We start from the raw sequence: 23,953 nt of genomic DNA, 5'->3' as shown, positions 1-23,953 counted from the left end.
AGAGGAAAGAAAGGGGACTCCCAAAGAAGGGGTGAGATGCAAGACCTGGACGAGAGAGACATCCACCGCTGCGCTGGAGAGAGGGGGCCGGCAAAATCAGAGAGGTGGGAGAGGTGATGGAAAGGCGCGCAGTGGGGGACGCCTGCTCTCCCCCCACCCTCCCCATCTGCAAAGGGAGGCCCCCCGCCCAGTGCCGCAGCCCCTCCCCGCGCGCTCGCCCCCGCGCCTCCCTCCCGCGCCCCCGCGCCCCCCGCCGCCAGTGGACGGCTGCGCGCTGCTGCCCGCGGGGCTGGCGTTTCCACCTGTCACCGCGCCGCCTCCGCCCCAAGTTTTCGGGGGACTTGCCCGGCGCGCCGCCTTCCTCCGGCTCTCCCCCATGGCCGCCGCCCCCTCCTCCCGGCCACCCCCCGGGCCCCCCGGGTCCCCCGCCCAGCCCAGCGGCCACCGGGCCCGGTGAGCGCCAGCAGCTGGGGGGACCCGGGCGGTGGGAGCCCCGCGCGCAGCCGCCTGCATCCGAGCGCGCCGGCCTCCGAGCAGCCACCACTGCCACCACCGCCGCCGCCGAGCAGCCACCCAGGCAGCGTCCGTCCCGTGCACGGAGCATTGCGGATGCGGCGCGGGGCTGGCGCGGGGCTCCGGGCGCGCTCGGGGGTCGTGAGCGCCGCGCCCCGCGCCCCCGCGCGCCCCCCGCCCTCCCGCGCGCCCCGCTGGGGCCATGCAGTCTCTCATCTCGCCGGTGACCAAGGCGATCCTGGTGGCCCTCTTCATCTTCGCCATCCTCCTCATCCTCTACGTGATCCTCTGGTACATCTGCCGCGATGTGGACTGTGACCACGGCATCTGAGCGCCGCGGACCCCCGGGGTCGCCACGCGGGGGGCGCCCCCAGCGCCAGGGCCATGGGGACTGAGCCGTCCCGCGGTGCCCCCCAGCTCGACGCCCGCGCCCCCTACTCCGGGCCCCACCGCGCGCCCTGCACCTCCACCGCCTCCTGGCCTTGACCTTCAGGGACGCACCGGGGAGAGCGGGTGAGTGCGCTCGTGCGGGCGCTTTGGGGGGCCACGGTTGGGGAGCCCCAACTTCGGGGAGGGCGCGGAATCTGAACGCGGGACTGAACCCGAGGATTCACGGAGCCCAGGGCTCCCCCATGGGGCACGGGAAGCGGCAGATGCGTGTGCAGAGAGGTGGGCGCAGGCCCCCCCGTGCCCCCTCCAGGTCCGTCCCACCCACCCCCTGGGCGCCTTGGGTCCGAGGAGCATAGGCGCTCCCGCCTGTGGCCGCCACCGATGCAGCAGAACGCGGGCTCTCGGGTGGGTCCGCTGCGCTATGGCACACCAGGCGCTATCGGGTCCCCAGCCCTCTGCTCCGGCGGTGGGGACCCCGCACTCAAGTCTCCTATAACCTCCATGGACAAACACGGAGAGCGCGAGGCTAGGAACCGAGTGAGCGTTATCCACGGCCAAGGGACACCTCTAGGGAGCAATGGGAAACAAAATTTCAACCAGGTCGGAAGGCGGTTTGCCTTTCTCACGCTGCCAAGCGCCCCCAGGGAAGCCGAAGCCTTGGGGGTGGGGGGAGTAAGTGTCCTCCAAAGTCCTCTGGCCCCTGCTCCAGAAGGGAGAGGGACAGATGTGACAAGGATGAGGCTTTGCCCTACACCAAGTGTGCCGGGCAAGTTTGGGAAGGTGAAGCAATCTGTGACTTAAATAAATATCTTCTTAGCCACAAAAATGCCTCCCTTTGAATATTTCTCTGGGAAAAAAAAAAAAAAAACTGTGAGGAAAAACACCCAGTTTAAATAGACTGCCAATTTATGCGTGGGCATGGCTTCCTTTGGTAATCAGGGCAGACAGAAGCTGTTTGGGGGCTCACTTCTGATCAGACGGAGCTGGGCTTGGTGTTATTTATGTTCGTTCATTCCTCTCTGATTAACAGTTTCCAGCCACTTAAGGGTTAAGGAAACTAAAAATCCTAGGACTTTTTTTTTTTTTTTGGTCCCAGGATAATCTATAGATTGCTTGTCCCGGGAATCTTTGGAAATCCAGTGGGACTGCAAATGTCTGATTTGGGATGGTTAGGGTGTGAGTGTGAATGTGACTGTGTGTGTGTCTGTTTTCCACACACTGTAGTTGACACAGTGAGTGGTACTGCAGCACCTAACTCATGTCCACAGATGCCAGTGTCTGCAAAGGGTTGGCGGGGTTGGGGCAGGGAGGCATTAGGGGGAAGAGACACCACTTTCAGGATAACAGATATGATTTGAGAAAATGAAAACATTTTCAAAGTCCCCCCACATTCTCCATTAAAATACATTCTCATGGGACTCTGTGGCTGGGTACGTGTATTACATCTCCCAAGATGCCAAGTTTGTCTCTGGAATTTGTTGCCTCTCCTCAGCCTGACCCCCCAACTCCCAGGTCACATACCCAAATGTACGATTTTTACAGCTCAGTCCGAAAAGACTCTCTGACGCCAGAACGGACCAATATTTTTGAAGTACTGCGTGTGCTCCAGGTATTAAATTAACTGAAAAGAAACAGAGTAGAAGCTTGATTATGAAAATCCAAAATGGGACGCTTTGCAAATTATTCCCGGCACAGAGGAAAAGGCTACTGGAGCTTCACGCAAGCACATCCCACCCAGGGGATCCAAAATTATGCCAAGCACAAACCCAACGGGCTAGTTGAATAGAAAAAGGAAGATTTAATCCAAGAAGCCTGTTTCTCAGGTGAGGGTTTGGGAAGAAACAGGATTGTGGAGTCAGTCACTAGTGGGGCTTGTCTGGGAACGATATGAAAATACAGTTGCAGCTGAAACTAGATGTGAGCCACTAACCAAGCTCACCCTAAACATGATAGCTGAAGTCCTGTTCACATCTGATGATTCCTTAGAGCTTGTACATTCTCAGCCTCTCTCGGATTATTTTTCTTATACAAAATTTCCATATTCCAATCGAGCACTGTTTATTCAATTTCCCAGAGAATGCCTTCTCATAAATTAGAAACTAGCCATCTACATATTGATTCTATGAACGATTGCATTAAAATTCCTACTTAATAGTCTCTACCATGTCTGCTGAAAGGCTCATCACCAAATGAGAACAAAACGCAGGGATTCAGAATTCAAATGGTAGGGCGCTCACAAAGTCACAAAGTGAACAGCTAATTAATGCTCTTGGAAAAGAACTCTCATCCCCATCACAGATAGTCTCCTTCCCCCAGAGAGACAAGGCTAGAACCAGAAAGAAACCTTTAGACAAAAGGAAATCGCAGTAACTCGTGTCTGTGTAGCCTCCTGTGTGATCTACAAAAGACCTTCCCGTGTGGTGTTCCTCCAAATCTACGCCACTGTCCTGGGAAGATGCCAGGTTGGTGCTAACATCCCTGTTTCAGGTACACAAACCAAGGCAGGTAGAAGTGCTTCTTGCCCAAGGTCATGCAGTGAGTCAGTGCAGAGTTGTCACTGGAAGTGACATAGACTCCCACTTGGAGCTTTTGGCTAGAGATTGGGGGGCATTTCTTTCTACAAGTGTGACTCTTCTCTGTGGTCCTGTTTTATGTCCATCAGTGCACACTGACATCCATCAGTTCTCCAAGGGAGTCCTTAGATCATGGTGACCATTTGGGTATTTCTTTTCTTTCTTTTTTTCTTTTCTTTCTTTTTTTTTTTTCTGAGATGGAGTCTTGCTCCCTCACCCAGGCTGGAGTGCAGTGGCGCAGTCTCGGCTCACTGCAACCTCTACCTCCCAGGTTCAAGCGATTCTCCTGCCTCAGCCTCCTGAGTAGCTGGGATTACCCGCACATGCCACCATGCCTGGCTCATTTTTGTATTTTTAGTAGAGATGGGGTTTCACCCATGTTGGCCAGGCTGGTCTCAAACTCCTAACCTCGTGATCCTCCCACCTCAGCCTCCCAAAGTGCTGGGATGACAGGTGTGAGCCACTGCTCCTGGCCTGTTTGGGTATTTCACACCTAAAGAAGATATGAGTATTCAAACAGCAGCATGATCACTCAGGATGCTTTCCTGGAACCTAGAAAGATAAGCCCTGACTGGAAAAAAGGACAATCTCAGTGAAGCTGGGAAGAGCATGATGAGACAGAAACCTCTGCACTATTATCGTAATTTTCTATGGACAACCCACACATGCAAGGGTGGCTATGATTACTGTCAAAAGACCTATGGTTTCCTCTAAATAACAATTACACCTAATAGTTGCTGAGTGTTTTACTAAACACCAGATCTGGAGTGAAAATAATATTATATACATTGTATTTTACCCTCCTGACAGCAACATGAATATAATTAGTATCCCAATTACACAGAATAGAAAAATAAGATTGGAAAAAAACAGGTTATGTAACTTCCCCAAGAATAAAAGAAAAAACTCAATCATCAGTAACCAAGCTTTTACCAACGGACCTGTGGCACACATGTGTGTTTATGGGGGGGGTGTCTGTGTAAAATCTCACATCCATTGCAGTGATATTACACAAAAGTTTTAAATTATATTTCTACTTGCAACTCTAGGGTTTAAAATTAATCATTCTCTTTAAAGTTTTTAAAAAATTGATTACAGAATAACTGCTAATTATCTATTTCTACACACTGCTCACACAGGTTTCCATTTTTAAAACTTTTTATGTTTTTTTTTTTTTTTTTAAGACAGAGTCTGGCTCTGTCACCCAGGCTGGAGTGCAATGGTGCAATCTTGGCTCTCTGCAACTTCCATCTTCTGGGCTCAAGCAATTCTCATGCCTCAGCCTCCCGAGTAGCTCGGACTACAGGCCTGAGCCACCATGCCCAGCTAATTTTTGGACTTTTTAGTTGAGGCAGCATTTCATCATGTTGGCCAGGCTGGTTTCGAACTCCTGACCTCAAGTGATCCACCCACCTCGGCCTCCCAAAGTGCTGGGATTACAGGTGTGAGCCACCGCGTCCAGCCAATATATTTTATGTGTTCCAAACTGTAAAGATTTTTATGAGTCTTAAAAAAAAAAAATGAACCTTAAAGCGAAGCTGCTGAAAAAGTGGCCCTAAATGCATTTTTCTTGGGATCCCATATAGTGTGAAGACCCTTCTAAAATCTCCCTTATATGGTTTTGGCAGCTTCCAAACTTAAGGGGAAGGTCCCCCAAGGGGCAGAGAGGGCCTCCTGGAAACCTCAGCTTCTGTGCAAGAAGAGTTGAGGGAAGAGGGTAAATTCGATCTGTAATGAAGCTTGAGATGTAGCAAGACAAAACATCTAGACACCATAATGAGGGACAGTTGGTGGCAGTGACGAGAGGGGGATGTGGTCAACTAGATGAGAGAGAATTTTCTCAAGCTGATCATTAAGGACAGGGTGGGCACAGTGGCTCATGACTGTAATCCCAGCACTTTGGGAGGCCGAGGCGGGCAGATCACCTGAGGTTAGGAGTTCCAGACCAGCCTGGCCAACATGGTGAAACCCCGTCTCTACTGAAATACAAAAATCAGCCAGGCATGGTGGCGCATATCTGTAATCCCAGCTACTCAGGAAGCTGAGGCAGAAAAATCGCGTGAACCCTGGAGGTGGGGGTTGCAGTGAGCCGAGATGGCGCCACTGCACCCCAGCCTGGGCGACAGAGTGAGACTCCATCTCAAAAAAAAAGAAAGAAAGAAAAAAAAAAAAGAACAGGCTGCCTCAGAAGTGGTCAGAGGTGTTTGTTTGCCTCGTGTGTACTTCCCCAAGGGAAGTGTAGCGGGGAGGAGAGACGAATACGCAAGTGTTTGGGTCATAGGACTTCACACTCGATAAGAATATTTACATACCTTCCAAATTTATATCACTGAAAAAAAAAAGATTATTTAGCAGAAGTAAATATTTTGGAATTCAAGATAAGTGACATGGGGGAAAAAGAATTGGGTTGAAAATCTCACTCTAGGCTGGGCGTGGTGACACATGCCTGTAATCCCAGCACTTTGGGAGGCCAATGTGGGTGGATCACCTGAGGTCAGGAGTTCGAGACCAGCCTGGCCACCATGGCGAAACCCTGTCTCTACTAAAAATACAAAATTTGCCGGACATGGTGACACATGCCTGTAGTCCCAGCTACTTGGGAGGCTGAGGCAGGAGAATTACTTGAACCTGGGAGGCAGAGGTTGCAGTGAGCCAAGATCGCGCCATTGTACTCCAGCCTGGGTGACAGAGTAGGACTCTGTCTCAAAAAAAAAAAAAAGGAAAAAAAACAAGGTTCTTTAGCAGAAGTAAACATTTTGGAATTCAAGATAAGTGACCTGTGGGAAAAAGAATTGAGTTGAAAATCTCACTGTTGTTTTCAAAGCTGTTCTCAGTTAATGAAGATGGAGCCTGAGGATGTGGCTCAGGTTATTGAGACACTCCTTAACCATTCTTCTCCTCCTTCAACCTAAAATTAAGATCCTTTTATATCTCCTCTTCTCAGGCTCTGTTCCACAGATGTTCATATTGGAACTTGCCTGCATTGCAGATGTCTGTAAAAAAAAAGTGGGGAGAGCGGAGAGGCAGGCTGAAAGATAATAGAGAATTCCAAGGTGCCGACAGAGAAGGAAAGACCAGCCTGGGTCTTACATATTAGCTCTGTGATACTCCGAGCTCCACAGTATCAAGCTAAATCCCACTTAGAAAGTGAAGTAGGAAATAGATGTAGATTTGGAGCTAGGAGGGGCAGTGCCGCGGCCTGACTCAGAGAGCTGGATCCTTTCAGGATGTAAGATACACGAAACGGAGGACTCCTAAGAGGAAGAGGAGGCTGCGTTCACTTTCACGCACTTCCCAAGGCAGCGTGTCAGGCCGGGAAGCTGTACAGTGGGAAGAAGAATCTGTAACAGCGCCTCAAAGCAGGAAAACAACACCGTACCATAAGCCAAACCCCTGCTGTGCTTTCTGAGTAATGCCATTTCTAAAAAGATCATGTTTCCACGAGTTATTTTTTCCCCTCTGCCGATTTGGTCTAGCAACATGTAAAGTGTAAATTCAAGGGAAACATGAGTGAAATAGAAAGGGTGACTTTGGAGGTACCTACAGTCGATGCAGTGCTGTGATGGGGCGTGCTGACCTAGAGGGGGATATTCCCCCATCGGAGAAAGGTCCCAGGGCCCTGCTGCTGTCTCACAAACCTGAGAGCTTCCTTTCCGAAACTATCCCCAGAGGCAGGATCTTTCAAGAAATGTTGTCCTTGGTCCTTGTCTTGCATCCTTAGCTAGGGAGCCTTCCAGGCAGAGGCTAGGATTTTTGGAAATACCTAAGCCTCCTTCAGCGCCAAGTCTGGGGGATAACTTTAGAAGCCAATTTAATCAATATGGCTTTTAGCTCAAAATAGCGCCAGTGTAAGGTAAGGTCTAGACAGGCGCTTGGAGGCAATTCTGAAACAGTTCCAAAAATAGTTTGAAGCAAACTGGGCCCTTTGAATGAGTAGCCGGCCTTCTGGAGGAAAGGGATCAAACTCACTCGTGTGCAAAACCTCAGGTGCAATTTGTGTTGTAATCTCTCCTCGGTCACCTCCTAACTAGGATTTTTCGGGTGGGGGAGCAAGATGTATGCATTTATTGAACACCTACTGTGGGTTTATGACAATTTTACGCTTTTATTATGAAACCTTGGGATAGGCTGTTATGTTTTCCTCTGGGGAAGGTGAAGACTGTCTGTAATTATGCGCTCAAAAACCTGTCCATGGTCGGGCGCGGTGTCTCACACCTGCAATCCCAGCACTTCGGGAGGCCCAGGCTGGAGGATCACTTGAGGTCAGGAGTTTGAGACCAGCTTGGCCAACATGGCGAAACCCCGTCTCTACCAAGAATACAAAAATTAGCCAGGTGTGGTAGTGCACACCTGTAATCCAAGCTACTTGGGAGGCTAAGGTGGGAGAATTGCTTGAACCCAGGAGGCAGAAGTTGCAATGAGCCAAGACTGTGCCACTGCACTCCAGCCTGGGCGACAGAGTGGAACCCTGTCTCAAAATAAATAAATAGTAAATAAATAACTGTCCACTAGGGATCTCAAGGCCAGGTTGCCAGCGGTCAGCAGTGGCTATTTTTCATGTCATTGTACTATCTCTTACCATCTGACCAGACTCATCCTTCCATTTCATCCGCTTACCCCCTGTCTCTGAGTCATCAGATGACTAAGCATACCTATGGGTTGGTACTGTTGGCATGAATGCAGTGATTCAGGTTGTAAGTGAGCCCACCACACAGAAGGCTCACGGAAAGATCCTCAGGGAAAATGGACAGACATCATTAGTGAAAGAGAAAAGCAAAGTATCCCCAAAGCCTACCCATTAATGATGGTCTGAACACAAGGCATTGCTGCATTACTCTTCATTGCTCCCTAATTCCCATGTCTGTGAAGTGTGACTGTAATTACGATGAAAGCTAAGTGAATTAAATATGATTTTCTTTTTTTTTTTTTTTTTGGAGACGGAGTCTTGCTCTGTTGCCCAGGCTGGATGTGGCGAGATCTCGGCTCACTGTAACCTCCACCTCCCGGGTTCAAGCGATGCTCCTGCCTCAGCCTCCTGAGTAGCTGGGACTATAGGCACCCACCACCACACCCAGCTAATTTTTGTATTTTTAGTAGAGATGGGGTTTCACTGTTTTGGCCAGGCTGGTCTCGAAATCCTGACCTCAGGTGATCCGCCTGCCTTGGCCTCCCAAAGTGCTGGGATTACAGGCATGAGCCACTGCTCCCAGCCAATTTTATTTAGTATCTCGTCTTTTAGCATGACACCAATGGACAAGTCTAACGGGAATTACAATAACATGGAAATTGGATCTTTCCTACCGTCAGCAAAAATGTCAAGACCACAAAAGACAAAACAAACAAACAAAAAACTATCTAAATGAATAAAATAGTAGAGGCAAACCGAAATATGAGAATAAAGGCATCTAAAAAAGATGCTTAAGAAAAAAACTTTGAGGAGGCCAAGGCAGGCGGGATCACTTGAATTTCAGGAGTTCGAGGCCAGCCTGGCCAACACGGTGAAACCCTGTCTCTACTAAAAAAAAAAAAAAAAAAAAAATTAGCTGGATGTGGTGGCAGGAAACTGTACTCCCAGCTACTCAGGAGACTGAGGCAGGAGAATCACTTGAACACAGGAGGTGGAGGTTGCAGTGAGCTGAGATCTGGTTCAAGCAATTCTCCTGCCTCAGCCTCTTGAGTAGCTGGGACTACAGGTGATTCTCTCACCTCAGCCTCCTGAGGAGCTGGGACTACAGGCATGTAACACCACGCCAGGCTAATTTTTGTATTTTTTTGTAGACATGGGGTTTTGCCATGTTGCCCAGGCTGTTCTCAAACTCCTGGGCTCAACTGAGCCTCCTGCTTCAGCCTCCCAAAGTGCTGAGATTACAGGTGTGAGCCACCCTAACCACTGCAAACATCATTTCTTTTTCTTTTTCTTTTTTTATTTTTAATTTATTTTATTTTATTTTATTTTTTGAGACAGGAGCTCACTCTGTTGCCCAGGCTGGAGTGCAATAGCACAATCTCGGCTCACTGCAACCTCTGCCTCCCGGGTTCAAGTGATTCTCCTGCCTCAGCCTCCCGAGTAGCTAGGATTACAGGCATGTGCCACTGCACCTGGCTTAATTTTGTATTTTTAGTAGAGACGGGGTTTTGCCATGTTGGCCAGGCTGGTCTCAAACTCCTGACCTTAGGTGACCCACCCGCCTTGGCCTTCAAGTGCTGGGATTACAGGCCTGAGCCATCCTGCCCAGTGCAAACATCATTTCAATATCCCCTTGCATCCTGCAAGGGTTCTCCATCTGGGGACAGATGGTGGGGCAGTAAACCTTCAGAAGTGCAGAGAGACAATGGGTGCTTTCCTCAGGGGCAGGGGAGATGAATTCAACCAAGAACACAACTCTTGAGGAGGAAGACAACTGCAACGTTGGAACCACCAACCACAAGTGGCTATTGAGTATGGTTTCATTCAAGGCTTGAATATTTATTTTTATTGAGCTATATTGATTTAAACATAAACAGCCACAGGTGGCTGGTGGCTATTCTATTGGATAGCACAACTAGAATTGTAATATATGTGCTGTTTGATTCATTCATTGTATTAGTTTGCTAAGGCTGCCATAACAAAGGACCACAAACTTGGAAGCTTAAACAAGGGACATTGATTCTCCCGGAGGCCTGGAGGCTGGAGGTCTGAGATCCAGGTGTCGGCAGGGTTGGCTCCTCCTAAGGCCTCTCTCCTGGGCTTCTAGACACCATCTTCTCCCTGTGTACTCACAGGGTCATCCCTCTGTGTGTGTCTGTGTCCTCGTCTCCTCTTCTTATAAGGGCACCAGTCCTATTGGATCAGGCCCTACCCTAATGACATAATTTTCACATAATTACCTCTTCGAAGGCCTTATCTCCAAACACCATCACAATGAGGGCTAAGGTTTCAACACAGGCATTTCGAAGAGACACAATTTAGCCTGAAACACTCATTTAACAAACCTTTCCTGGCTCTTATGTACCAGCAGTTATAATACTGGACAAACCTGGTTCCTGCTCTCTGAGTGTAAATTCCCAGCTGGGGAGATGGCAAGGTTATTTGATAATTGTGGTACATTTTGGTCCAAGATATAACAGAAGTCCGGGCCACGTGCCATAAAACACCTGGCAGACAGATCTCAGAGTCTCTGTGCTACAGGAACATGGAGGAAGAACCCAGGTGGGCTTGGGAGGAGATGTTTAAGGCATCGTGATGCTTGGTGTAGCCCTGAAGGTCAAGATACAGTTATCCAGATAACGCTAAGGCGAAGATTCATTTCAGGTAGAGGAAGCCACAGCACGTGAGATCATGCATGCACACATACATATGTGCGCGCACACACACACACACACACACACACACATAATTCCATGCCCAAAGGCAGCAAATTCTGCAGCCCAATTTGTATTCCAGAGCCTGCTGTTGACCAGGTTTGAGATATGTCCTGAGACCAAATCATGCCTCAGTGTCTTTTTTTTTTTTTTTTAGATGGAGTCTCGCTCTGTCGCCAGGCTGAAGTGCAGTGGCGCGATCTCGGCTCACTGCAACCTCCGCCTCCCAGGTTCAGGTGATTCTCCTGCCTCAGCCTCCCGAGTAGCTGGGACTACAGGTGCACGCCGCCACACATAGTTAATTTTTGTATTTTTAGTAGAGATGAGGTTTCACTATGTTGGCCAGGATGGTCTTGATCTTTTGACCTCATGATCCACCTGCCTCAGCCTCCCAAAGTGTGGAGATTACAGGCGTGAGCCACCACCCCTGGCCAGCTTAGTGCCTTTTTAAATGGGCTTCCCTCCCTCCCTCTGCAAATGCTCTATGTCTTTGAATCCCAACCTCAGTCTCTGTGTCTGGGGAACCCACCTTATGACAACACCTTATCCACACATAAGTTTGGCAGGTAAGTAACATGATCATCCCTCGATAGACATGCTGCCTTAGGCCCAAGTCACCTGGCCAAGGTCCACCACTCATTGAGCACCATGATTCTCCATGTTGGACCTCTGCCTCAAGGATTCATGAATAAACAGAGAAAGGGGCTGATAAAGGTTCTTGTATACTAAAATCGCACATCTGGAAACTGACTCTGAAAGCGGTGCCATACCTGGAACATAATTAGTGCAGGTCAAAAGCAAACCCATCATCCTGCGTGTTGTTGCCTCTGGCCCTTCTTCCTGCTCCCTGGAGCCATGTTGGCATTCAACAAGACAGCATGAGTGGATATGTTTACACCTCTTGCAGTATTTTCGGGTTTTCCTGGGGCCTCCCGGAATCTCTGTGTCTGAAAGCAAGCCAGGGATGCTTTTGTGAAGGTGGCAACCCCAACTCTAAGGCCAGCCGAAAGAGTACTCTCTGTGCCTCTCAAGTTACCCCAGCTTCTTGGCCATCTGACTCAGCCCTGTTGGGCGTCAGTCTCGTGGAAAGACACAGTAACGGGTGGAGACCTACCCATTCTTTTTGTTTGTTTGCTTGTTCTTTGTTTTGAGATGGAATCTAGCTCTGTTGCCCAGGCTGGAGTGCAGTGGCGTGATCTCAGCTTACTGCAACCTCCGCCTCCCGGGTTCAAGCAATTCTCCTGCCTCAGCCTACCGAGTAGCTGGGACTACAGGTGCATGCCACCACGCCCAGCTAATTTTTGTATTTTTAGTAGAGACGGGGTTTCACCCTGTTGGCCAGGCTGGTCTCGAACTGCTGACCTCAAGTGATCCATCTGCCTCAGCCTCCCAAAGTGCTGGGATTACAGACGTGAGCCACCTCGGCCAGCCCCCACCCATCCTTAAAGATAAGATTTATAGAGTTACAGCTGGGGAAAAGACAGACAGGAATTAGCTTCCTTGCAAAAGCTGAATTGGATGCGGCTGGTTCCTGGGGCTAGCAAATGTGAACATCATGATAATTTGTGGGGATCAACCCATTCTCTTACCAACAGCAGCGATTCAGGAGGTGGTAGATGGCGTTCCCAGCTGAACGTTTGAGATACTCAAGTGAAGGAAAGCCCTTTTCAGTAGGCTTTGAATTCTTTGAGAAGGTATCAAGGAATTCCCTATACCCCCAAGCTTCGTCCCAAGTGCTCAGAATAAATAACTAGTCACTTCCAAGTTGCTCCAACTGATTTGCCTGGAGCAAGGACGGGTCCCTGGGGCACTGGATCTTCCTTGACCCAGACGTTTGGGTCATCCTAATTGGGAAGAGTCTTCATGCCACTGTGAAAGGTGGAGGGACTGGAGTTCAAAGGGGTGAGAGGTGGAGTAGCAGCCTGCCCTGCCTGGTGTCCCTGGAGATCATGGGGCTTTTGGGGGCCTCTGGGGAACACAGCTATGTGGCTACAGCCCCACCTAGTACTCCACTGTGGTACCCGGAGCCCTGTTTCTGTATTTTCCTTGGATGCCCCAGGTTTTCAGGGTCTGGAACAACTCTACCCATCAGAAATAAAATATAGGCTGGGCACGGTGTCTCACACCTGTAATCCCAGCACTTTGGGAGGCCAAGGTGGGTGGATCACTTGGGGTCAGGAGTTCGAGACCAGCCTGGCCAACACGGTGAAACCCCCTACTCTACTTAAAATACAAAAATCGGCCAGGCGTGGTGGCGGGCGCCTGTAATCCCAGCTACTCAGGAGGCTGAGGCAGGAGAATTGCTTGAACCCAGGAGTCAGAGGTTGCAGTGAGCCAAGATGGCGCCATTGCACTCCAGCCTGGGCGACAGAGTGAGACTCGGTCTGAAAAAAAAAAAAAAAAGAAATACAATATGATCCACATAAGCAATTGAAAACTCTTTGTTAAACACATTAACAAAGGAGTAAAATGAAAATGGTGAAATCAATTTTAATAATATGTTTAATCACTATATTGAAACAGTCTCCTTTTAACGGGTATATATATTTATATTTACATAAATATATGAATTTATATTTCATGTATGTTTTTAAATTTATTAAATTTGTACAAATTTTATTAAAAATGTATGCAAATATGGTATTTAATAATAAATATGGTATTTAATGACACTAAATAGTGTCATTTTAACATGTATGCGTATTTCTATATTTACATAAATATATAAATTTACAGTTTATGTATTTTTAAAATCAAATATATACAAATTTTATTAAAATATATTTTCATATATTTAATCACTATATCAAATAGTCTCATTTCAACATGTATATATTTATATTTACATAAACAAATTTATAGCTTATGTATATTTTTCAGTTTATTAAATTTGTACAAATTTTATTACAATATATTTATATATAAGATATTTATTTTATCACTATATAAAATAGTCTCATTTCAAAATGTATATTTATATAAATATATAAATTTATATTTTATTTATTTTTTAAATGTAAAATATGTACACATTTTATTAAGATATATTTCTGGCCAGGCATGGTGATTTATGCCTGTAATCCCAGCACTTTGGGAGGCCAAGGTGGGCAGATCACCTGAGGTCGGGAGTTTGCGGCCAGCCTGACCAACATGGAGAAACCCCATCTGTACTAAAAATACAATTAGCCGAGAGTGGTGGTGCATGCTTGTAATCCCAGCTACTTGGGAGGCTGAGGCAGGAGAATCGCTTGAACCCGGGAGGCAGAGGTTGCAGTGGGCCGAGATCACGCCGCTGCACTCCAGCCTGGGCAACAAGAGTGAAACTCAGTGTCCAAAAGAAAAAAAAACGATATATTTCTATATAAACATATATTTATAAATGTCATAAATGAATATATTTTATAAGTATATAAAATAATTGTATACATATACACATAATTTATTTCAAATTTATATTTTAAAAATATATGTGTGAATATATTTAGAATTGTATATATAGGTATAATTATTTAGAATTGTGTATATAGTTATTTAGAATATATTTATAATTTTATATATATAGTTATTTAGAATAGATTTAGAATTGTATATGTAGTTATTTAGAATAGATTTAGAGTTGTATATATCGTTATTTAGAATTATTTAGAATAGATTTAGAGTTGTATATGTAGTTATTTAGAATTATTTAGAATAGTATATGTAGTTATTTAGAGTAGATTTAGAATAGTATATATAGCTATTTAGAATATATTAGAATTGCATGTATAGTTATAAGTGAGATAGCGCACATTCTTTTTTCACACCAAGTCTTCAAATCCAGTGTCTATTGTACACTTACAGCACAGCTCAATTCAAATGAACTGACATCCTTTGGGTGTTTGTCCCTCCCGAATCTCCCGTTAAAATAGCATCCCCAGTGTTGGAGGTGAGGCCTGGCAGGAGGTGTTTTGGTCACAGGAACAGATTCCTCATGAATGACTTGGTGCCATCCTCATGGTAATGTGTGAGTTCTCACAGTATCAGTTCATGCAAGAGCTGATTGTTAAAAAGAGCCTCGCTCCTCCTCCTCTCTCTCTTGCTCCCTCTTTCATCATGTGACACTCTGGTTCCCCTTGCCTTCCTCCATGAGTAAAAGCTTTCTGAGGCCTCACCAGAAGCTGAGCAGATGCCAACACCATGCTTGCTTCTTATACAGTTTGCAGAACGGTAAGCCTAATACACCCCTTTTCTTTAATAAGTCACCCAGCCTGGGGTATTCCTTTATAGCAATACAAAATGGACTAAGAGACCACATCCAAATGCCATCTGTGGCTGGTGCCCCCAGTCTGGATAGCACAAGTCTCATTTTGTCTTCCAGCTAACCCTATGCTGTTTTTATGGAATTTCTCTCCCCTGGCCCTGAAGAAAACATCTCTTCCCTCCCTGGCTCTTCTCTCATCTTCACTCTCAACCATCTGGTAGTTTTCTACATATGGTATTTAGCCAGAACTAGCCCTGATGGAGGGGCCTCCCCGCACACAGCCCGAGCAAATTCACACAGGACTAAAGTCTGTTTCTTTATTGGGTCATTGTCTTTCTGGGTAGACTGACAGTGAGTGGGGATTCAGAATTTCTGTCAAGCTCCAGACAGGTCTTCTCAGGCTCCAGCACCCCAGATGCTTGTGTCTTGACTTCCATTTGGTTCTACTATATGCAGAATAAAAGTAATCTATAAATGGAAAAATGCCGCCAGGCACAATGGCTTAGGCCTGTAATCCCAGCACTTTGGGAGGCCAAGGCGGGCGGCTCATGAGGTCAGGAGATCGAGACCATCCTGGCTAACATGATGAAACCCCGTCTCTACTAAAAATACAAAAAATTAGCCAGGCGTGGTGGTGGGCACCTGTAGTCCCAGCTACTCGGGAGGCTGAGGCAGGAGAATCACTTAAACCCGGGAGGTGGAGGTTGCAGTGAGCCGAGATCACACCACTGCACTCCAGCCAGGGCAACGGAGCGAGATTCCATCTCAAAAAAAAAAAGGAAAAATTCTAGTTATGCAGGTACTTGTTAGGGTCTCCTGCCCACCCCCCACCCCGCACCCTTTGTAATCTAAACTCTTCTGTTTACTGGACTTCACTACTTTCCTCCTGATGTCCTCTTTCTGTCCCAGGATCTCATCCAGAACCCACATTACATTGAGTCATGTCTCCTCTTGGCTGTGACAGTTTCTCAGACTTGCCTTGTTTTTCATGACCTCGAAGCAAGGTCTTGTACGTGATTCTTGTATGGGTTTATTTATTAAAAAGATATTTATTTGGCTCACGGTTCTGCAGACTGTTCAAGAGTCAAATACAAGACCTTACTTCAAGGTCATCCAAAGCAAGGCCTGCAGACCATACAAGGGCCCCTTGCCACAAATGGCACTTGGATGTGGCTTGTGTATTAGTCCATTTTGTATTGCTATAGAGGAGTAACTGAGCTGAGTGATTTATAAAGAAAAGAGGTTTATTTGGCTCACGGTGCTGCAGACTATACGAGAAACATTGTCTTGAGGACAACGGGTCAGGTATTTTGTCAAGCGGTCCCTCTGTCGGGATTTGTCTGCAACTTTTCTTGTGGTGAGACTAGGGTGGTTGGCTTTGGGGAGGATGACAGCAGAGATGAAGAGTCATATCAAGGTACATACTGTCAGCCTGACCTACCATTGTTGACGTTGGCCTTGATCACGTCTGAGGCGGTGTTTGTCAGATTTCTCCACTGAAAAGTTATTGATCTCCCTGACCATGCTCTTTGAAAGGAAGTCTCTACATGCAACCCACACTTAAAGGAGTGGGGAGTTATGTTTCACCTTTTTGAGAATAAAACATCTACATCAATTATTTGGATGGGACTCTTCTGCCTAGGGGATTTGTATCTCCTCCTTCATTTATGTTTTTATTCAATAATTGATTGCTTTGGGTTACCATCTAATATTATTTTATTTTATTGCCCAAATTGTTCCAGCTTTGAGCACCAGGAGCTCTTTCATGTTGGCTTTTGCTTATCTTTCACACCCCCATTTTTTTGTGTATTTGAGCATTTTCTTATTTTCTTGTACTACAAGATGGTCCAGGCATATCTGTATCACCCAAGCTCCATTCTTAGAATTAACCATTATTCCAGAGAGCCCTGGTTCTTTTTTTTTGAACATGATACTAGGAACCAAAGTGCTGGGTGAAATGACTTCTCAGTAGTATTAAAGAGATGTACTGGCTGGATGCCGTGGCTCATGCCTGTCAGCACAGCACTTTGGGAGGCTAAGGTAGAAGGATTACTTGAGTCCAAGAGTTCAAGACCAGCCTGGGAAACTTAATGAGACAAAAAAAAAAAATTAAAAATTATCTGCTTGGTGGCACACACTTGTAGCATTAACTACTCAGGAGACTGAGATAAAAGAATTGCTTAAGCCCAGGCGTTTAAGATGACAGTCAGCTATGGTTGCACCACTGTGCTCCAGCCTAAGCAACAGAGCCAGGCCCCATCTCTAAAAAAAATTAAAAAGTGCAAGGGTTTGAGATTACAGTCAGCTGTGATTGCATCTCTGCACTCCAGCTTGGGTAACAGAGCCAGACCCTGTCTCTAAAGAGAGCAGGAGGCGGCGGTTGGGGGTAACCCTTCATCAGATCACCATTGATTTTTTTTTTCTTACTCTTTTTTTTTCCTTCTGTTTGCATCTGCTTAGGGCCCTTAAAGTGATGGAGTGGCTGTGGAGTCTTCAGTTTGCCTGCATGCCAGGTGCAAGCCAGGGAGGTGTAAGAGCATCCCCCTCATAAGCTACCAATAGGCCAGGACTCCAGTGTGGAGGGATGGATCTCTGAAGGTCACTGCTTGGCCCTTCTCTGAAGACCGTCCACCAGCATGTCAGCCCAGCTGCACTGCAGGAGTGAAGGGTGAGATGACTGTCAATAAGGATAAAGGCCATCTTCCCCGCCCGTCACTCATTCTGCCAAGCCATCACTGGGCAACCAGGACTCATGGGCAGTGTCACCTCTGGGGCCATGCTGGCATCTGTAACCTCCATTCCATCCTTGTGGTCCCATCCAGCCATCTCTGCCCCCTTGCCTGGCCCATTCTGTTGTGAAGTTTTCGTCTGCCTTGCTCTTGTGCAGAGTCGGAATTCACAGGGGTTCCCATGCCCAAGGGAAGCCCAGTGGAACTATTTACTCTTATTACTGGCTAGAGACGTCCAGAGGACAAATCAGCTTCAGATTATACTGTCGTTAGAGTAGGTGCAACTGGGGGGCCTTGCTCTACTTAACTCTCCAATGCAATCCATGCTGCCAGCTTCATACAGACTCCATCCAGTGCAAGTGGCTTCCTTCTGTGTGCAGAGCAAATGCTCCAGGGAAGAGACACAAAGGATTCCCCATCATCATTGTTGCCAAGTGACCCCAAATATTCCTATCCTGTCTGTTGTAAAAAGGAAAAATCATGTCTTGGAAGAACAGCATCGCCCTACAGATACAGACTAGACACTTTGCACATGAAACAAGAGTCCCAAAAATTTCTAGAAGCAAATCTCGCATTCGTGACCACCAGACCTACGGGATGTGTAAGGCACATTCTCAATCTTATCACTTGTGAGAGTTGCATTGCCTAGTCCAGCAGCCGCGAAGGACTCTCTGCTGTTTTTCCTCTGCTTCATTTAACACATGAGAGTGAAGAGATGAAGATCGAGGCGGGCCCTGCACCAGGGGACATGTATATCTCTCTGAATGTCCTTGACAGACAGCAGCAGCCCAGCGATGCCCAGCCCCCATCCTGTCTGTATGCACCCTGGTGAGCATTTTCTACAGTCTCCTAAACGCTCCCATTATTCTGTTTTGCAGGTGTGATATGTGGCACCTCAGTGTTGTCATAGCTTCTGCCTCCTCCATGTGGAGAGAGGGCATAAAGACAGAGCTGAGATATTATGGCTATTCCAGAAAATAAAATATTTTTTGAAACCACATGGCTCAGGTATAGCTCTTTGTGTCATTGTGAAAATAGAACCCTAGCCCGTATACCATTAGCTTGGCAGCACTTGGATAACAGACAGAGTATTCACTGGCCCTGCAGAGGAGCATGGGTGGACACGAATTTATCAGCTGATGTTGGCACAGTTTGCTGTTGGTCATTATTATTATTATTATTATACGGAGTCTCACTCTGTCATCCAGGCTGGAGTACAGTGGCATGATCTCAGCTCACCACAACCTCCGCCTCCCGGGTTCAAGCAATTCTCCTGCCTCAGCCTCCCAAGTAGCTGGGATTACAGGTGGCCGCCACCATGCCTGGCTAATTTTTTGTATTTTTAGTAGAGATAGGGTTTCACCATGTTGGTCAGACTGGTCTCGAACTCCTGACCTCAGGTGATCTGCCTGCCTCGGCCTCCCAAAGTGCTGGGATGACAGGAGTGAGCCACTGCGCCCGGCCTCTTGGTGCATTCTATAGAATGAGATGCCTCTCACGTGGTGTCCGTAGCTATGGGAAGGGATGCTTTCTATTAAAACAACAACAACAAAAAGCGGCTGGCAAAGCTCGCATGATGATTTTAACAATCGAGCTATTCTATAGTCATTTTCCTAAAGGAGGTCTGGGTTCTCTGTGTCTCGGAAAAACTCAGGAAGGCTCCTCACCCTCTGCACAGGGGAACACAGCACTCCACCCTCGCTGGTCTCAGCTTTCACTGGGCAGGCGCTCAACGTGCCAGTCAGACCACTAGGCAGAAAAGCCTGCTGTAAGATTCACACAAGTACCTCACCTACCCCAGAACAGGGTCAAAAGCTAAGAGACAAAGTTTGAAAAGGCATATTTCATAAGTACAATTTTAATTGTATTTATGATTTAAAAACAACATGTTTTTCTTTTTCTTTTTTTTTTTGAGTCAGAGTCTCGCACTGTCGCCCAGGCTGGAGTGCAGTGGCCTGATCTCGGCTCACTGCAACCTCCACCTCCTTGGGTTCAGGGGATTCTCTTGCCTCAGCCTCCTGAGTAGCTGGGATTACAGGCTTACACCACCATACCTGTCTAATTTTGTATTTTTTTTTTTTTTTTTAGTAGAGACGGGGTTTCAGCATGTTGGCCAGGTTGGTCTCGAACTCCTGACCTCAGGTAATCTGCCCACCTCGGCCTCCCAAAGTGCTGGGATGACAGGCGTGAGCCACCGAATCCCATCGACTCATGTCTTAATACACTTATTTTGTTATTAGCCCCAAGAAGGAAAATGTGGCAGACACATGGCTAAGGGTTAGTTTTCATATCTACATAGCTAACAAGATGGCTGGGTGTTTGAGGGAGCTGTGAGGAGGGCACATTCCTCTGGGAAGGGACCTTTATAATCTTGGGGTGACAGATGGCATAAGATAATTTTTGTTCATCTAAGAGAATGTGGGAAGATCATCAAGAAGTGGCTGAGACTCGGTGCAGTGGCTCATGCCTATAATACCAACACTTTGGGAGGCCGTGGAGGGAAGATCCCTCGAGCCCAGGAATTCAAGACCAGCCTGGGCAACATAGTGAAACCCCATCTCTACTAAAAATTTAAAAAATTGCCCAGCACAGTGGCTCATGCCTGTCATCCCAGCAGTTTGGGAGGCCTAGGCGGGTAGATTGCCTGAGGTCAGGAGTTCAAGACAAGACCAGCCTGGCCAACATGGAGAAACCCCATCTCTACTAAAAATATAAAAATTCGCCAGGTGTGGTGGCAGACATTTGTAATCCCAGCTACTCAGGAGGCTGAGGCAGGAGAATCGCTTGAACCGGGAAGGCGGAGGTTGCAGTGAGCCGAGATCATGCCGCTGCACTCCAACCTGGGCAACAGAGCGAGACTGCATCTCAAAAAAAAAAAAAAAATTAAAAAAATTAGCCAGGCATGGTGGTGTGCACCTGTAGTCCCAGTAACACAGGAGGCCAAGGCAGGAGGATTACCTTAGCCTGGGAGGTCAAGGCTGCAGTGAACTATGATTGCACCACTGCACTGCAGCCTGGGTGACAGAACAAGACCCTGTCTCAAAATTTAAAAAAAAGGAAATAAAAGTGGCGGGCTTGGTGGTAGCATGGGGGCCCAAGCATTGGTGGAGAGAGCACTAGAGGAAGGCAGAGCTTCCTGACGGGTTGATGGAGTATTGTCATAAGACACAGGCAGACTCATGGGTGCGTACCCTACATTCAACATTGCGTACAGATTTGATCTCTCTGCTGCTTGTCCTTAGGTATAAAAGAAGGGGAGAAGCCCCTCTTAATGGAAGGGATCAGGGTCCCCTCAGTACGAAGGTCTGGACAAAGAGCATAGTCTGCATCTAGAATCGGGTTGCTTTGGCTTAAAGCCCAGCTTGGGCATACAATTGTAACACAACCTGAGCCAATTCCTTAACCTTTGCCTACCTAAGGTGCCCCAGTTTGAAAAACGATGATAACGATAATATAATACCTACCACAACACAGTATTTCTACATGCATATCACACAGAAATATGTTAATACGGACCGGGCATGGTGGCTCACACTTGTAATCCCAGAACTTTCGGAGGCTGAGGCGGGCAGATCACTTGAGATCAGGGATTTGAGACCAGCCTGGCCAACATGGTGAAACCTCATCTCTGCTAAAAATACAACAACAACAACAACAAATTTAGCTGGGCATGGTGGCACACGCCTGTAATCCCAGCTACTTGGGAGGCTGAGGCAGGAGAATCGCTTGAACCCGGGAGGCGGAGGTTTCAGTGAGCCAAGATCATGCCATTACACTCCAGCCTGGGCAACAGATTGAGACTTTGTCTTAAAAATAATAATAATAAAGAGATATATTAATACAAGCAGAATTTGTTTAAAAATTTCCAGCACAGTATAAGCCCGGGATACTCACAGCCATTACCGTTACCATTATTCTGAATATTTTAAATTCACCAAAGAACAAAATGAGAAAAAGTAGATGTGTGTGAACTTAAGTGTGAATCTTGTTGAATTAAGTGGGCAGGATTCTGTAATTAAGTCACAGCTGCAACTTTATCCTTGAATACTAGCTAACAAGATAAGAATTTACACTCCTCTTTAAAAACTTTATTTTTTTTTTGAAAACGGCCTTGAACTTTGTCTAAAACTCTGAATGGCAAAGATATTTCTTTTTCATTGAAAAGATTCTGTTGAAGATTGAAGTTGTGTTTTTGGCAGCCGCTGTGAAAAGATGGTGTGATGGTTAATACTGAGTGTCAACTTGATTAGATTGAACGATGCAAAGTATTGATCCTGAGTGTGTCTGTGAGGGTGTTGCCATGGGAGATTAACATTTCAGTCTGTGGGCTGGAAAGGCAAACCCCGCACCCCCCTTCATCAGGGTGTGCACCATCTCATCAGCAACCAATTTGGCTAGAATATAAGCAGGCAGAAAAATGTGCAAAGAGAGACTGGCCTACCCTCCCAGACTGCATATTTCTCCCGTGCTGGACGCTTCCTGCCCTTGAACATTGGACTCCAGGTTCTTCAGTTTTCGGACTGGCTTCCTTGCTCCTCAGCCTGCAGACAGCTTATTGTGCAACCTTGTAATCGCACAATAATAATAATAAACTCCCCTTTATGTGTGTATATATATATATATATATAGAGAGAGAGAGAGAGAGAGAGAGAATATATATATATATTCTGTACAGACGGGAAGACAGGTATATTTGAGATTGACCTGAAAACTCCGAATATGAATGAAAACCGGGCACATTTAAAAAGAAAAGTCATGCATGGGTTATCGGGGGTTTGCTGAAACCCCTATCGTGTGTATGAGCAGCTCTGATGAGACACACTGATTTGGGTATCTCAGATATACTAAGTATACTGGCTACAGTGGACTCAGCACCCTTCCTGTAATTTGCAGATATGACCATAGCAAAAAGAAATTGTTAAGGTAATTATTGTTAATAGCTGTTTCATGCCCTATTGGGAGTTTGGAGAAAATGTTTAAAATTAAGTACTTTTGGGTAATACTTTTATTTATTTATTTATTATTATTTTGAGACAAGGTCTCAGTCTGTCACCCATGCTGGAATGACATCATAGCTCACTTCAGTGTTGACCTCCTGGGCTCAAGCAATCCTCCCATGTCAGCCTCCTGAGTAGCTGGGACTACAGGCACACACCTCCATGACTGGCTAATTTTTTAAAGATATTTTGAGAGACGGGGTCTTGCTATGTTGCCCAAGCTGGTTTCAAACTTCGGGGCTCAAGTGATCCTCCCACCTCAGCCTCCCAAAGTGCTGGGATTGCAGGTGTAAGCCACTGCACCCAGCTGAGAAAACTTAGAGTGTTCTGAAAAAATAGAAAGGAACTATGCTGACGTGCTCCCTGCTTACTCTGCAAATGAAGAAGTAGAGAGCTCCATTTCCTAGGGTCAATTCTAAGAGAGTAAAACAAGGCATCGATTTGGCATAAGCGCTTTCACAGAGCACAGTGTCTGTGGTAACATCATGTTGTAACATGATGTTAAATAAAAATGTGTCATTGCAGGCCAGGCATGGTGGCTCACACCTGTAATCCTAGCACTTTGGGAGGCTGAGGCAGGCAGTTCACCTGAGGTCAGGGGTTTGAGACCATCCTGGCCAACATGGCGAAACCCCGTCTCTACTAAAAATACAAAAATTAGCAGGGCATGGTGGCGGGTGCCTGTAATCCCAGCTACTCGGGAGGCTGAGGCAAGAGAATCGCTTGAACCAAGGAGGCAGAGGCTACAGTGAGCCGAGATCATGCCACTGCACTGCAGCAGGGGTGACAGAGTGAGACTTGTCTCAAAAAAAAAAAGTATATATATATATATATATATATACACACACGCACATACACACACGCACACATATAGTGATTGCCACAGTGTAAGAGTCAGTGCTCCCAGGATAAATATAATTTCATTTAATCATCAGCAAGCCTGTGAACCTGCTTGGTAATGACCCCTACCCCTATTCTCACTTGCATTTGGATTTGTTTCATTCATTGGCTGAATGGAGACAGCTTATTGTTCTTCCTGCATGTTATACAGGGTTATTCATCTTCCACATTGTGGTTGACACCCCTGTGTTTTTATGACATGTCTTATTCCAGATAACTTTGGACTCCTGTTTCTTTTATTGGAAGAGATGTAAATTCAAAAGTAAGGTC

General features: G+C 46.6%; 1 long non-coding RNA gene across 1 annotated transcript; it reads left to right on the top strand.

Annotated features, from left to right (window-relative positions):
• Positions 1-646: 646 nt before the first annotated feature.
• On the top strand, positions 647-18,783 carry LOC129053355 (uncharacterized). Its single transcript, XR_008517995.2, has 2 exons — positions 647-1,026; positions 17,518-18,783. It is a non-coding gene; the product is annotated as an uncharacterized LOC129053355 (long non-coding RNA).
• The last annotated feature ends 5,170 nt before the right edge of the window (positions 18,784-23,953 follow it).

The sequence above is a fragment of the Pongo abelii genome, chromosome X (assembly GCF_028885655.2).
Source record: "Pongo abelii isolate AG06213 chromosome X, NHGRI_mPonAbe1-v2.0_pri, whole genome shotgun sequence".
Classification (NCBI taxonomy): domain Eukaryota; kingdom Metazoa; phylum Chordata; class Mammalia; order Primates; family Hominidae; genus Pongo; species Pongo abelii.
The sequence above is the reverse complement of the archived record's forward strand: the minus strand, read 5'-3'. Positions and strand labels throughout refer to the sequence as shown.